The following is a 15,846-nucleotide window of genomic DNA, read 5'->3' on the forward strand; positions in this document are numbered from 1 at the left end:
GTATCACTGAGTTGACAAGAGTATAAAATATCAGAGGTAAATAATATGAATGTAGGAATTCTGAAAGATGAGAGTACTCTAAACATAGCCTTCCTCATACTTTTGACAGTGGCATAAGATTAAAGGGACAAGAGACAAGTTCAGGGCCCAACCCATATGAAGTCTAACAGGAGAGTCCCATGTGTAGCTAGGATCCCAAAGGGCAACACCTTCAGGAGACAAGTGCTCTAGATATAAACCCACCCCACAGATAGAAGCAGTAAGGAAATTTGTTCATCTTGACCACTGTACTGTGCTGGGTGGAAAGGGGAGAAAATCACCCATGAAAACACATAACTACAAACAAATCCAAACAGGAGTTTGTGAACCACATTTTATATCTGAGAGAGTGAAAAAAACTTCAAGATAAAAGGAAAAATTAAGCTGGTTATATGTTTCAGTCACTTCAACAAATGAGATCTTTACTGGAGAAAACCATCTTCAAATCACACATCTAAAAATTTCTACCAAATATCATCAGAGTATGATCTGACCATGGAAAATCTCAAAACACACAAGCAGTCAAGACACTATGGGGAATATCCAAGAAACAAAGTAGAAATCAAATCCAAAATAATAGATATTATAAGTTGCACAGGAAAAATATGTTTAGTTGATTAAAAAGTATTAACAGAGGGCCTTAAAATTATATAAGGAAAAAGAACTAAAAATAAAGACCTTGCAAATTTTCTCAAGAAATAGAGTATCTAAAAATAAAAGTTATAATTAAATAAGAACCTTTAACAAACTGTTTAAACCTATTAAGCATAGAAAAAAATTATTCATAAATTAGAACAGAGACGAAGAGATGAAAAGTATGAAAAGAAAGGCAGAGTACTTGTTCTCAGCTCTTACATAGATCTAAGAAGGGTGCCAGACTCAAATTCAATAGCAATCAGGAAAGATTTCTGCTTTTATTATTTTTATTATTTGAAACAACCTCTCAGCAGTTTAATTATTAAGAACAATATTCTAGACTTTGTGCTCATGCTCACTGTGGGGGCCGGGGGTCAGCACGAGTGTCTTGCTGGCAGGAGGAGGAAGAGGACTGTGGAATTGCATGTTACCCAGGAGGAAATTTAGAAAGAGCCAGAGAAGCCAATTACAGCAGAAGACATGCCCGCTGCTGCTACCAATCTTCACCACCAATAACGACTGCCACCTCTGAATGGATGAATTCTCCCATGGAGACAGACACTCCAGAGAGCTACAGATTTTACTTGGATGGATGCAATTTTGAAAGAATTGACTAGTTTAGTAAAAGAAGTCTACCCAGAAGTTAGAAAGAAGGGAATGCACTTCAATTTTGCAATTATTCTTATGGATTAAAAGACCTGGCTATCAAGTTATGGAGGTTTGCAGCACCATCTGGTGTCAAGTCTATTTCTTGCCACTCCGACAATTGACATGGCTCTGTTGGAGTAGAGTATCTGACAATTGACATGGCTCTGTTGGAGTAGAGGATCTGACACTTGACACGGTCTGTTGGAATAGAGGACTCAACACTTGACATGGTTCTGTTGATCGTCCTCCCTCTTGGGGGCCATAGGCATTGCATGTCTCCATGTGTAGTTGCTTTTTAATATTAATAATCAATATATCATTAGAAACTTATTGGAAAAACATTGGGAAGGTTTTACTGTATTGGGACACAAAATGGTGCACAATGAAAATTTAGCAGTAATACACAGATAAAGTATATGAAAATAAACAATTGTATCTGTGCTCAAGTTAAAAGGAGCCTGGGATTGCTTTAGTACAATAATAGATGGATAAAGAGGTATTCCTCTGACCTTAGATGCGGTGTTTAGTTTTTGTTGCTTTCCTAGTTTTAATAGTTGATTCTAGAGATACTTTATATAATAAAAACATTTAGGTTAGTCATAAATATAATTTGTGCTTTTCCTATGTTTAGTCTAATTCTTTGAGAATCAGAATAAGATTGTAGTCTGCCATTATATGAATTAGAATAGACTAAATATTAATTATAAGTTGATTTCTTTGCCCTTAATAATAGTAAAAGCTTTTCACTGTTAAACACTGGAGTTCATGGTGGGGGTAGTTTCTCAGAAAATCTAGTAACATGTTTGTTCTGAAGGTTAAAGGCTGGCAGATCATGGTGCCCTCAGTTTAGCTGGGAGACAAGGTTGTTTTAGTTTAGTTGGGAGACAAGGTTGTTTTAATCTAGCTGGGAAATAAGGTTGTTTCAGTCTGGACTGTCATACAGAGAGAATGTGTACTTTGAGAAGAAGCATAGATTATACTTTTGAAGGTTTTTCTTGTTTTAAACTAACCAAAAATAATATAATCATTACTAAAGAAAAATATCTATAAAAAGACTGGCAGAAAAAAAAAAAAAAAAGACCCAGCCTCAGAACACTTGGTGTCTCTGTGTGCTGTTTCTCCACTGTACTGACACCTCCCATCCACCTAGGACCCCCGACCCCTGCTAGGGCTGGACCCCAGCTGTCTGGCAGAAAGTGGACTGACGATTCCTTGACCTTATAGTCACAGAAGTTACCCCTCCACATCAGGCACCACCTCCTTCAGGGCATATGAGACCATATTAAATTTTATTTACTATTTCTTGAATGTATTTTTCAGTCAGTTATGTAAAATAAACTTACATATTCTTTCCTCCCCTGATTTTTGCCATTAAGCCTTTAAATACTAAGCAAATTATACAGCATCTATTTAGGAGTTAGATATGGATGTACTGTAGGTATGAATATTAATAGAAAGTTTTTATGTTTCATACCTCTGTAAAATATGAAGAAAAGTGCTCCTAGCATGTAAAACTACTGTTAGATATATGTGTATGATCAGTTTGAGTGTAAAAGTCAATGGAGGCATGGCAATTGGGCTTCATTTCTTATACAAAGTTTATAGAAAGTAGTACAGATGGGAATTTTAAGTCCCAAAGGGACAGAACAAAAAAAACATGAGATTCTATGAAATTGAGTATAAGTTTGTGCTGTAGACTAGAGTATGCATTTAGAAAAAGGGCCTGTGACAATGAGGCAGCAGAGGCTTTGGGGAATGGTATGAGCTGAAGCAAGTTGAGGAACTGTGTTGGAGGACATGAACTGCCTTGGTTTGGGTGCAGCAACACAGGTTAGAGAACAGTGCCATGGTAAGGACTTTTATGCTTTAAAATGGGGGCATGAAGGCAAGAATCAATACTGAAGAAACAGGGGTTAGAGCTTAGGGTAAGGGTAGGAAGATTTAAAGAGCTAAAAAATGGAGGAAGGGACAAAAAAGGAATCTTGCACACCCTGTTATGTCCTGAGGACTAGTGTGTGTGTCTGATTTGAGAGGCATTATAGCACAGTGATTAAGGCTAGTGCACAAAGCATTTAAATTCTGATTGTACCAGTAGCTCTGAAATCTTGGACAAATTAACTTGAATCAAGTCTTTCTCTTTTTTTGGTGGTTAATGGAGACACTAGTTTATAGGATTGTGAAAGTTAAAAAAAAAAAAAAAAAGAACTAGGATAGTGCCTGGTAGAAGAAACAATAAATACTGGTTATTAGCCAGAAAGTGGACTTTAGTTAAAACTGGAACCTTGTCTTAATGTAGTATTAGATTCCCATTTTGAAATTTATAAACAGTATGATAATGTGTAGAAAGCCTCATTACTTTTAGTCTGACAGTAGAAAATTGAAAAAAGTGCTAATAATAGTAGTTTCAATTAATTGAGTTTTATCTTGTGTATATAAAAGTCATTTAAAATCTGATGATTCTGTGGAATTGGTGTCCTTGTTACAGTGAGTCCACAGTTGCAGATGAACCTGGAACCTCACTCTTAGTTATTCTTAGATGTTGTAGTTTACTCCAAATCCGTAGCTTCTTTATTCGTTCAGACTAGATGGCCCTCAGTTCCTAATATTTTGGAGAATAGCCACGATTACCTTCCTGTTTGGGGGCAAGGGGAGTATACAATTTACTATGTAGATCCAAAGGGTGGGAACCACAATATGATCCTTCAGAATTCAATTTTTAATATGGTGTGATCACTCATCTTCTGTAAGATGATGATGGCTCTCCTGTTAATTCCATGTTATTCTCTTACTAGTTTAAAATAAAGTGGTTTAGCTGGTTTGCCCAATTCTATCCATTGGTTCCAACATCAATTTTTTCTTTTAGAATTTTAAGTTTCTACCAAAAGTATAAAGTTCAAGAAGACCTAGTGAGTTTGTTGTTGACTATATAATACTAATAATCAAGACCTGGTCCTTGTGTTCTTTTGACTCTGCTAAGAAAATATGGCTGTAGGTAATAACTGAACTATTTTCTCAAAAATAGAAGTGGTCACCATGACAGCATCTTTCTCAGTGCTTTAATGTCTTCCCTATTAGCCTCAATTGCTTATAGGTTTCTAGAGTTGAAAGTTTTCCTTTAGAACATGTGAGTTACAGTACATGGCATTCCCCATGTCTTTTCAGTCTTCTCAGTGTCTAAAACTGGAATGATTATGCCCACACTCATTGACTCAGGTAATGTTTCAGAGATCAGTTGTGTGTGTGTGTGCATGCATGTGCATGTGAGAGACAAGTATGAGTGGGGGGAGAAAAAGCTAGTAAGCTTTTAGGCCATGTTTAAAAAAATTCAAACTCCAAAGAAAAATATTCTATTGTATGGATCTCCAGTTTGTTTTACTCTTTCACCTACTGATGGGCACTTAGGTTGTCTTTATTCTGTTAAGCCTGTTGTAAACTTGCTATGAACTTTCATGTAAAGGCTATGGGGTGAACATAATTTCCACTACTCTTAAATATAAAACTCCTAGAAGTCAAATTGCAATGCCATGAGATAAGTGTGTTTCACTTTACAGGAACAGCCAGATTATTTTCCAAAGGGCTATACCATTTTGCATTTTCATCAGTAACTTGATCCCTGTTCTTGTAAAGTTGCATTTCAGAGAGGGTTACCTAGAACCTAAAGGAAATATGAAAAACATAAGGCACATAATTTGAAGAGAAACAAGAATTCAAATTTCTCAAGAAAATGTGAACAAAGGAAAATATGCCCTGCTTAAACAAATATAAAGTTCTTACAGTTAAAAATGCTAAATAGGACATACAATTCTAATAACACTGGCTACATTGCAAAGTACAGATGTTTTCACTCTACCATCAACCAGAATAATCCACTCATTGTATAGCATAACAAAGTGCATGATACATAAAAAGGATGAATGATTTTCCCTGAGGGAACATATCTGAATAAGCTTGCTATCTATCTTCTCTGTGAGACATAGGAAGAGTTACACTAAAAATATTTGTCTTTACAGTACAAGTACTCAAAGACCTGAGCAGGTTCATGTCACTTGATGGGACTCTTTCCTGTGAACCTGCTGGTGGATGTGAAGGTTGGAGCTGTGGCTGAAGTTCTTTCCACATTTACTGCACTCAAGAGGAGTTTGGAACTCTGGCAAAAACCCTTCCCACGTTTGCTGCAGTGAGAGGGCTTCTCCCCAGTGTGAACCCTGAAATGAATGTGAAGGTCCAAGCCCTAGCTGAAGTCCTTCCTACACTCAGAGCTCTGGTAAGGCTTCTCTTCTGTGTGGACGCACTGATGAATGTGAAGGTTTGAGCTCTCACTGAAGCCCCTTCTACACTCTCTACATTTGTAGGGTCTCTGTCCTGTGTGGCCTTGTTGGTAGAAGTGCAGGTTTGAGTGCTGACTGAAGCTCATACCACCCTCCCCACACTCATAGGGTTTCTCCCCAGTATGGACTTGCTGGTGGGTGGGTAGTTTGAAATTCTGACTGAAGCCCTTCCCACACTTGTCACATTTATAAGGTTTCTCGCCTGTATGGACTGCATGATGGATCAGCAGACTTTAGCTCCTGGTAAAGCCCTTCCCATAATGCTCACATTTTGTAGGGTTCTTCTTCTGTGTGGTCTCTCTGATGAAGTGGTAGTTCTGAGTTCTGACTGAAGTCCTTGCCATGCCCACTACATTTGCATTGTGCCTCTGCAGTATGGATTTTTTCAGATGGATGAGCATCTGGGCTGATATTTGGTATTTTCCCACAGTCACTATGGTTATAGTGTTACTCCTCAGTGTGAGTTCTTTGATGACCACAACTGACCAACTGTGATTTCCATCTATAAATATCTTTACAGTTATAGTCAAAGGGATCTAAAGAGCTCTCCAAATGGCTACGCTGGCAATTTGTCTCATGACCTAACATCAGACACAAGTTTAACTTGAAGTTTTCTGGACAATGGTTCATAGGAAGATTCCCCCCACCCCCATCACTTTTCTCTTAGTGCTTTCTTCAGTTACAAAGAAATCCTGAGGATCCTGAAGTTCATCCTTATAGAATTTCATAGGGAATTCTTGTGTGGCCATTTGGCTTGGGACTTTCAAAGACAAATACATTTCACTTGCAATGCTTTTGAAATCATCATTTGAAGAGTAACCACACTATTCCTGTTTCTGGAACTATGATACAATGCTTCTATCTACTTTTGACATAGGGAAAGATCTCAGGGTATCATGGACTTTCCCTTAAGGATTTACAATATAATCTAGATTCCAGGTATTGTATTGTCATCTCTCCCAAAATTAGCCAGTAGACTCCATAACAGATCCTGAAGTTCTTCCTCTTGATCTTCCACAGAACTTTCATTCAGGTCTCCCAAGGCAGCAGAGGGAGGCAGGGGTTAAACCGGGACTCCTGCCTTTCAGCACACTCAAGGACATTGTCTGGAACTGTCTCATATCTTCCTCTCAGGGAAATCTCCCACTTGGAATCCCACACCTGGCAACATCATATCTGCCTACTGATCCATCTATTATTTCTTTTCTCTTTTTTCCACTGCAAAGTCATGTTTTATAATAAATATACAAGTGACTGGATAACATAAACAAAAAAATAGAAATAATTTTTTAAAATTACATACCAGTCTGGTCCCTGGTCCTTTGTTGTAGGACCCCAACTCTGATGTCACTACATATACGCCTAGCAATTCATAGAGAGGAATGTGATCAAAATATATCATACTACATGTAGCCAAAGCCTGTGGAGGAATTGGGAAGCACCTTGTCCTAGACCTATGAAGTTTGATATTTATCTTCTTTATAACTCTATATAAATAGTTGCATATAGCAAAATAAATAACAATGTCTCCTGAATCTATGTATCCATACCCTTGAAAATATTTATAATACCTTAATTTCTCAGTATCAGATCTCATTTCTAATGAAGGCTGATCTCCTACTAGTGCACATTAGTAGGCATTGCCTCATGGTTTTCAAAGTATTTTTGCTTTGTAATCTTAGAACTGAGTGAAACAGGTAGGGATTATGATCTCCATTTTCCAGGCAGGGAAATGGAGGCTCGGAGAATTGGCTCTTTTCACCCCAGGTCACATGGCTGGTGAGGGGTTTCCCCCACAATTGTGTGGTCAGTGGGATCAAGGAGACTTTGGGGGAGGAGGAAGATGGCAGACTAGAGGGAAGCAGGATTTCTCATAGCTTGGTGACCTTGGATTCAAAGGAGGAATACTGCTTCTCTGTGAGGTGAATAAAAGGATTTCACTAAAACTCAATACTGGACAGCCAGAGTGTGTAAGAGGTTTAGAAATTTGGGGTATATAACAAGGAAAAAGGACAAAATTAGAGCTAAGCTGCTTGCTGGAGCACCAGAATTAGCACACAAGAATGGAAAAGGTTGAGAAATTCTATGGAAAGTCTTAGCATAGAAAATCCTGAGACTGGAGGGGCAGCCTGTCATAGGCTGATCCACAGGCTGTTCACCACAATAAACTGGTACATGAAAAATGCCCCATTTTCATCAACTGTCCACAGAGAACCAAGGCAGGAGATATCTTGAGGCAACCATATGACAGCAGCCTATGGCTACAGGAACCAGAAACTCCAATCTGGGAGTTCAGGATTGGGTCTGATACACAGTCCTGGCAGATACCAGTTGCATGACCTAGACTGTGCCTAGGAAATCCAGAGAAAATCATGCATGGAGAATATTTTTCCCAGGGGAATACTTGGCAAGGAAGCCAGGGAGAACCAAGCTCCCTCCCTGAGTCCAGAAGCTCACAGAACCAGCTGTAGTGGGTATGGAATTTGAATGGGTGGGTATGACTGCACTCTGGGACCAACCCACTGGGAAGGGCAGTATACGAGCAAGCAACAGAAGTGGTGCATGTTTATGTGAGCAAGGAAAATGTGTGGAAAGAAGCATATGAAGTTCTTAACACTAGTCATCTCAGATATTGACTTGAGGGTGGAAGGATATGAAACAGGCAGTATGGTAGAATGACAAAGAGCAAGAACTGTGCAGCCAAAGAAACAGGTTCAAAACCTTATTGTGCTACTGACAAGCTGTATGGTCTTGGGCAGGGGTCATCAAGCTTTCTAGCAAAGGATGAGATAGTGAATATTTAGGCTTTGCAGTTAATTCCGCTATTATAGCATGAAAGAAGCCACAGACAATCTGTAACTGAATAGGTAAAGCAGTGTTCCAATAAAACTTTTACAATATCTGAAAGGAAGAAGCTCCTAATCTTCCACAAGTTACTTATCCTCTAGGGACTTCCACACTTTCATTTCTAAAACAGGTTGTTGTGAGATGAGAGTTAATGCTTATAAGGTGCTCAGATAGTGCCTGGTCCAACGGCTTATTATTTTTCATGTATGGTTTCCATTTGTACAACAAGCATGTATTACTTTGGTAATTTATCAAACATCAAATAAAGACAACAAAAAGTAAGATAAAAAGAACACGCGAAACCTCAGGGAATTCAAAATCCAGTCAAAAAAACTTAAGTATAAAACAGGAGTTAGTACACAAGACAGCAGAGACTAAGGAGCAAATGAGTGGAGAAACACTAGAGGTTCCAAGATCAAGAAAGTGAGTCGTTGAGTAGTTCAAATCTGAAGTCCTTTTTAAGGCCTTGCATAGCATTTTGAAATTGGTAGGACTTTCAAACTAATCCAATACAATGCACTCATACCACGGGTGCCAAAAAGAAACCTAGAAAATAAGTGATTTGGCATATCAGAGAGCTAGTTAGTGACAGAGGTCCTTTTACTATACTACACAGTTCAACAATTTGAATTTTAATAATTAAGTTACCTAGGCAGGTACTACCCACAAATCTGTTCTTTTTATGAAAAAGATTGGGCTGGAGATATAGCTCTGTTGGTAGAGTGCCTGCCTTGCATGCACAAGGCCCTGGGTTCAATCTCCAGCCCCACAAAAAACACATATATATATATGAAAAAGGTCTTCCCCAAAGATTTTCTGTATCTATAAATCTGCTTCTAGAATGTTGTTCAGACATTCTAGACATGATTTTTCTATATAAAAGTGCCTGGTTTAGTATACTATATAGTAAGTGGAAATGAATTACCACTTCATCTTTTGTCAAAGCATATTTTATTCAGTAGTTTAAAAGTTGTTTAACAACACTGCTTTTGCATGTATCATGTATGAGAGCTGTAAAATATTTGAAAAAAATGCTTTTGGTATCTACAGATCCTAAGAAATTAATGTTCTTTTGAGTAAATCGGTAACAGCTGGCATAAAATACATGTGTTAACTTGTTGAAAACATTCCAGAATGCTGAGGCAGTACTTGAAGAACACATTTGTAAGACTAAACAACTTTATAAAGATATTTTAATTTTAGTATGCCAATTAAAAATCCATTTGTAGTAATAAATATCAATGGTTGGAAAAGGTCTCTACATGTTTTTTACTACAGGGATTATTTTTCTTCAGCTCAGTTGATATAGTACTTTAAAGGATATTACTGATATTTTTATAAATGTCTAATACATGAAAATATATATCACATTATCAAAAAATTATTTTAAAAATAATATAGTGTTCTAGTGCCATAGTGCCATTTGGAAGTTCAGCTATTAAGCCAAGTGATCTTGGGCAGGTTACTTTACTTCTTCAGTTTCTTCCTTAACTGTGAGGTGTAACTGAAATAATAACATAAAGCTCTTGGCACAATACCTGGCACGTAGTTAAGTCCTTTGTAAATGTTGGCTTCTATAATTATTATTGTTGTTTTTAGGACTAAATAACAAAATCATACAGACACATAAAATTTACTGAGAGAAGTAGCTCATGCAGTCCAACTAAAAAAGATTTGGCTGAATCAAAAGGCCAGTTTGCTAATTTACAGTAAGAAAAATGACTGTCAAGCTGATGACTATTCATATACGCAGCTCAGCATTTCCCTACCAGGAAGGAAACACATTTAGGAAACCAAATGACATCAGGGTCTGCTTGGTGAGCACACTGAAATCAAGTCAGAAAGATGACTGCTTTCTCTCTGACCTATTTCTTCTTCAACTTCAATCTTTCCTATCTCTGCTATAATTTAATATTCCAAGGAAAATTATTTTACATATTATTGTGAACAAACCCTCTGACTTTCCATTAGCAACAGAATAAAGCCATAAATTTCTTAGAGTGGTTTTAAGATCTATTTTAATCTGTTCCCAAAGTTTATTTCCAAATGTATTCCCTCTTCATGTCCAATATGATGATCTCTACACTCAAGATGGATTCTTTGTTATTCTCTGCAACACACCATGCTTATTCTTACTTAATGCCATGTCTATTCTTTTTTTTTCACATCCTAACCTGAATTTATTTCTCTTTTATCTTTGCATTGTGAGAATTTTACACATGTACAATAGTAGACAATACAGTGTAATAAACCCGTATATACATCATTGTGCTTCAACAAGTGTCAATTTATGACAAATCTTGTTTCGTCTTTACCCAATCCTGCTTCTTTATCCTCTCTTATATTATTTAGCGGAATTTATCTTTAAATATCACAGCAAATCTCTCTCTAAAGACTCTTTTTTAAAAAAACCTAACCATAATTACATTGTCACAACTAAAATAATCAACAGCAGTTTCTTAATAACACAAAATAACCAGTGTTTAATTCCTAATCCTCTCATAGATGTCATTTTTAATAGTTTGTTTGACTTAGATGCACATAAAAGCCATGCACTTGTTGATAAGCTTCTTAAATCTCTTTTAATCTATAGGCTTTTTAAAAAAATTATTTTATTTTTTATTTATTTATTTTTTTAATTGTAAACAAATGGGATACATGTTGTTTCTCTGTTTGTACATGGAGTAAAGGCATACCGTTTGGGTAATCATAAATTTACATAGGGTAATGTTGTTTGATTCATTCTGTTATTTTTTCCCTTCCCCCCACCCCTCCCACCCCTCTTTCCCCTCTATACAGTCCTTCCTTCCTCCATTCTTGCCCCCCCTCCCTAACCCTAACTCTAACCCTAACACTAACCCCTCCCACCCCCCATTATGTGTCATCATCCACTTATCAGCGAGATCATTCTTCCTTTGGTTTTTTGAGATTGGCTTATCTCACTTACCATGATATTCTCCAATTTCATCCATTTGCCTACAAATGCCATAATTTTATCATTCTTTATGGCTGAGTAATATTCCATTGTGTGTGTATATATATATATATATATATATATATATATATATATATATATACCACCGTTTCTTTATCCATTCATCAATTGAAGGACATCTAGGTTGGTTCCACACTATGGCTATTGTGAATTGAGCAGCTATGAACATTGATGTGGCTGTATCTCTGTAGTATGCTGATTTTAAGTCCTTTGGGTATAGGCCAAGGAGTGGGATAGCTGGGTCAAATGGTGGTTCCATTCCAAGTTTTCTAAGGAATCTCCACAGTGCTTTCCAGAGTGGCTGCACTAATTTGCAGCCCCACCAGCAATGTATGAGTGTACCTTTTTCCCCACATCCTCGCCAACACCTGTTGTTGCTTGTATTCTTGATAATCGCCATTCTAATTGGGGTGAGATGGAATCTTAGGGTGGTTTTGATTTGCATTTATCTTGCCATGTCTATTCTTATTTCATAATTTCTTCATGAAACTCTCCTCTTTCCAGAGCCTTTTCATCATTCAAGGTCCAATTTAAGTCCTACCTTCTTCATAAGGAGTAGACAATTCATTCCAGTCTATACTAAATCTCCCAACTCCTATGATTTTAATTGCCTTATTCCTTTTCACAAATATTCAAATATAGGCATACTGACGTAACTCCTATAAATCTTATTTCCCTAATCAGATTATAAACTTCTGCACGATGGAGTGGTTTGGGGTTTGGGGTTTGAGTTAGTTTGTATGTATTCTTAGAAAATAACAGTGTTACATATATTGTATAATACTGAATATCAATGAATAAAGAATTGATGCTTTAATGATTGTCCTAATTCAGAAAGTCTGTTTGGCCCTGGCATTTGCTGTACTATAGTTTGGATCTTAAATGTCCCCCAAAGTCCAGACATTAATGACTTGGCTGTCAGCCTGCAGCACTATTGGGAGATGATAGAAAATTTAGGAGGTCAGGACTAGTGGGAAGAAGCTGGGTCACTGGTGGTTTGCCCTTGAAGGGCCCTGGCTCCTTTCTTTATTTTCATTTGCTTCTTGGCCACCATGAGGTGAGCAGCTTTACCCTACCACCTACTTCCTGCCATGATGGTCTGCCTTGAAAGACCCCAAAACAATGAAACCAACCAACCATGGACTGAAACCATTAGCCAAAAACCTTCCTCCTTTAAGATCATTGCCTCAGACATTTTATCACAGTGGTGGACTGTTGACCAACACACTCCCCAGGCTCCTAGCATCAAGTTCTCTCAGTGCGCTCTACTCTAGTTTCACACCAGGCACAGCAAAGTTTCCTAACTGCTTCAGGAAGTGAATATCTAACAAAGGATCCTTCTCTCCAAATGTCTCTTTATGATTTGTTTTACTCTAGAAATACATAAACATGAAATAAGTAGCCAGTAAGTAACTTTGTAATTGATTCTCATTTCCTGGATATCCTCAGTCCTTTAGGCAGTTAAAGTGTAGACATACTCTCCCAAATAACTGAAAAAAAAGTGCTGCTAAAGGGGAAAAAAAGACGTAAAATTTCTGAAGTGATTCACTAAATTATCATTGACTTTTCTTTTAATTCTGAATAAATACATTAGTTGGCTTGTGTATTCTGATGGAATTATAGAGTTGAGAAGGAGCCATTTGTGAGAATGTTTCAGTTCTTTCAACATTTATAACCTGTTAAAAATTAGAGAATTTGCCTAACATAGAACTTCCTACCTTACTTGGCCCAAGGATGGAAATGAAAAATTCTAAAAACCAAAAACTAAAATCAATGACAGGTATATAAACAATTTCCCAGGTTGTTTGGTTAGGGAGAAATTTAACAAGCTCAAATTTGAAAACACAAAGAAAGAATGAATACTAAAATAATACTATCAGTTCCTTTCAGAATTTGAGTGGGAAAAATCCTTATTGTGACTTTTCCAAAGGAAACCTATATAAATTGATTGTCTTCTTTGGTAAATAATAAATATTTTAATCTCCACTCTAAATTTCCTACAAATTTAGCATAAGGTCTCTGGATTAATTTTATCAACTGCTCAATGCAAATCATGTGATGATTTGTTCATTCAAAAATACATTTGGATAGCCCAGTCAATAAATGGGCAAAGGAACAGAATAGGGAACTCACAGAAGAAGAAACATGAATGGTCAACAAATATATGAAAAATTGTCCAACATGTTTAGCAATTAGACAAATACAAATTAAAATGACACTGAGGGCTGGGGATGTAGCTCAGCAGTAGCTCAGCCTAGCATGCATGAGGCCCTGAGTTCAACTCCTAGCACTGCATAAATATATAAATACATAAATACATACACACATGCATCCATACACTGAGATTCTATCTTACTCCAGTAAGAATGGCAATTATCAAGAATACAAGTAACAATAAATGTTGGCAAGGATGTGGGGGAAAAGGTACACTCATACATTGCTTGTTGGACTGCAAATTGGTGCAACCTCTATGGAAAGCAGTATGAATATTCCTTAGAAAACTTGGAATGGAACCACCATTTCATCCAGTTATACCACTCCTCAGTTATACCCAAAGGATTTAAAATCAGCACACTACAGTGATGCAGCCATATCAATGTCTATAACAACTCAATTTACAATAGCTAAACTATGGAACCAACCTTGGTACTCTTCAACAGATGAATGGATAAAGAAAATGCAGTATATATAGACAATGGAATATTAGTCAGCCATAAAGAAGAATGAAATTATGGTATTTGCCGGGAAAATGGATGGAACTGGAGACTATCATGCTATGTGAAATTAAAAAAAAAAAACAAAAAACCAAAGGCTGAATGTTCCCTCTGATATGTGAATGCTAACACACAATAAGAGAGGGGGAAGAATGGAAGATCATTGGATTAGACAAAGGATAATAAAGGGAAGGGTGGAGGGATAGGAATAGGAAAGACAATAGAATGAATCAGACATAACTTTTCTATGTTCATATATGAATACACAACCAGTGAAACTCCACATCATGTACAACTGCAAGAATGTGATCCTAATTAAGTTATACTCCATGTATGTGTAATATGTCAAAATATCCTCTACTGTCACATATAAGTAAAAAGAAAAAAAATACACTTGGAGAAGAAAAAGTATGAATCATGTGAAAATTCAAAAATATATCTTACTCATCTTTGTTATTCCCTCAGAGTGTAACAGTGCCCTGCATCCAGCAGGGGTTCAAAAACATCTCTTGAATTAATCTCATATGTAATTTTTTGTAAATTTCAAACTCAAAACTCAATATGTATATTTTATACCCATTAGGATGACTATCCAATATATGGAAAAGATTAAGTGTTAGGATGTGGAAGAAATTAAAACGTTAATCCACTGCTAGTGGAATGTAAGAGGGACCAGTCATTGTGGGAAACAGTATGGCAATTCCTCAAAAATTTAAGCATAATTACCATAATACCCAGAATTCCACTTCAAGATATACACTAAAAAATTTTGAAAGCAGGAAGTCAGATGTTTGTAGACTAGTGCTCATAGCAGCATTATTTGCAATAGTAAAATGGTAGCAACAATCCAAATGTCTAACAATAGATGTATGAATCAGTAAGTGTGGTGGCATGCACCAGTAGTCCTAGCTATTCAAAAGGTTGATGCTGGGAGATTACTTCAGTCCAGGACATTAAAGTGAGACCTTGTCTCAAAACAACAAATGTTTTTGGTGTGTTTGAATCCATTAACAACAAAAGGCAGACAAATGAATAAACAAAAGGTGGTATATACAAGGGCATGTTATTTAGTCTTTAGAAAGCCGTAAAATTTTTTTTTGGATGAACCTTGAAAGCATTATGCTAAATGAAAAAGCCAGACACAACAGGACAAATAGTGAATGATCCCATGGACGAGGTAACCATAGCAGGAAAATTCACAGAAATAGAATGTAGAATAGAGGTTACCAGGAGTTAGGGGTTGGAAAAAATGGGGAGTTTAATGGGTAGAGTTTCTTTAGGGGTAATTTTTTTAAAGGTTTAGAAATGGATAGTGGTGAGTTACACAACATAGTAAAGGTTCTTAGTGACACTAAATTGTGCACTTGAGAATAGGTGAAGTGATGAGTTTTTCATATAGTACACCAAAGTTAAAAAAAAAAAAAAGCAATATTTAAAACCTTTGGTTTTTCATCTCTTTTGCTTTACAACATAAAAAATGAAGTAAAACTTTTTAAAGGCCTTAATTTCAGTTGGGGTTCTTTTCAGTATTTTAGGGAATTCTGACTAAAATATTTGTAAAATAACCCAACTGAAGAAATTTTATTCTAGATCACCCAGGATAGGTTGTTGCATTATCAGTTAATTCAAGATTCTAAAA

General features: G+C 36.6%; 1 pseudogene; it reads left to right on the forward strand.

Annotated features, from left to right (window-relative positions):
* Window positions 1-1,026: 1,026 nt before the first annotated feature.
* On the forward strand, window positions 1,027-2,609 carry LOC124990198 (histone deacetylase complex subunit SAP18-like; annotated as a pseudogene).
* Window positions 2,610-15,846: the final 13,237 nt, after the last annotated feature.

Source organism: Sciurus carolinensis, chromosome 8 (genome assembly GCF_902686445.1).
Source record: "Sciurus carolinensis chromosome 8, mSciCar1.2, whole genome shotgun sequence".
In the NCBI taxonomy this organism is placed as follows: domain Eukaryota; kingdom Metazoa; phylum Chordata; class Mammalia; order Rodentia; family Sciuridae; genus Sciurus; species Sciurus carolinensis.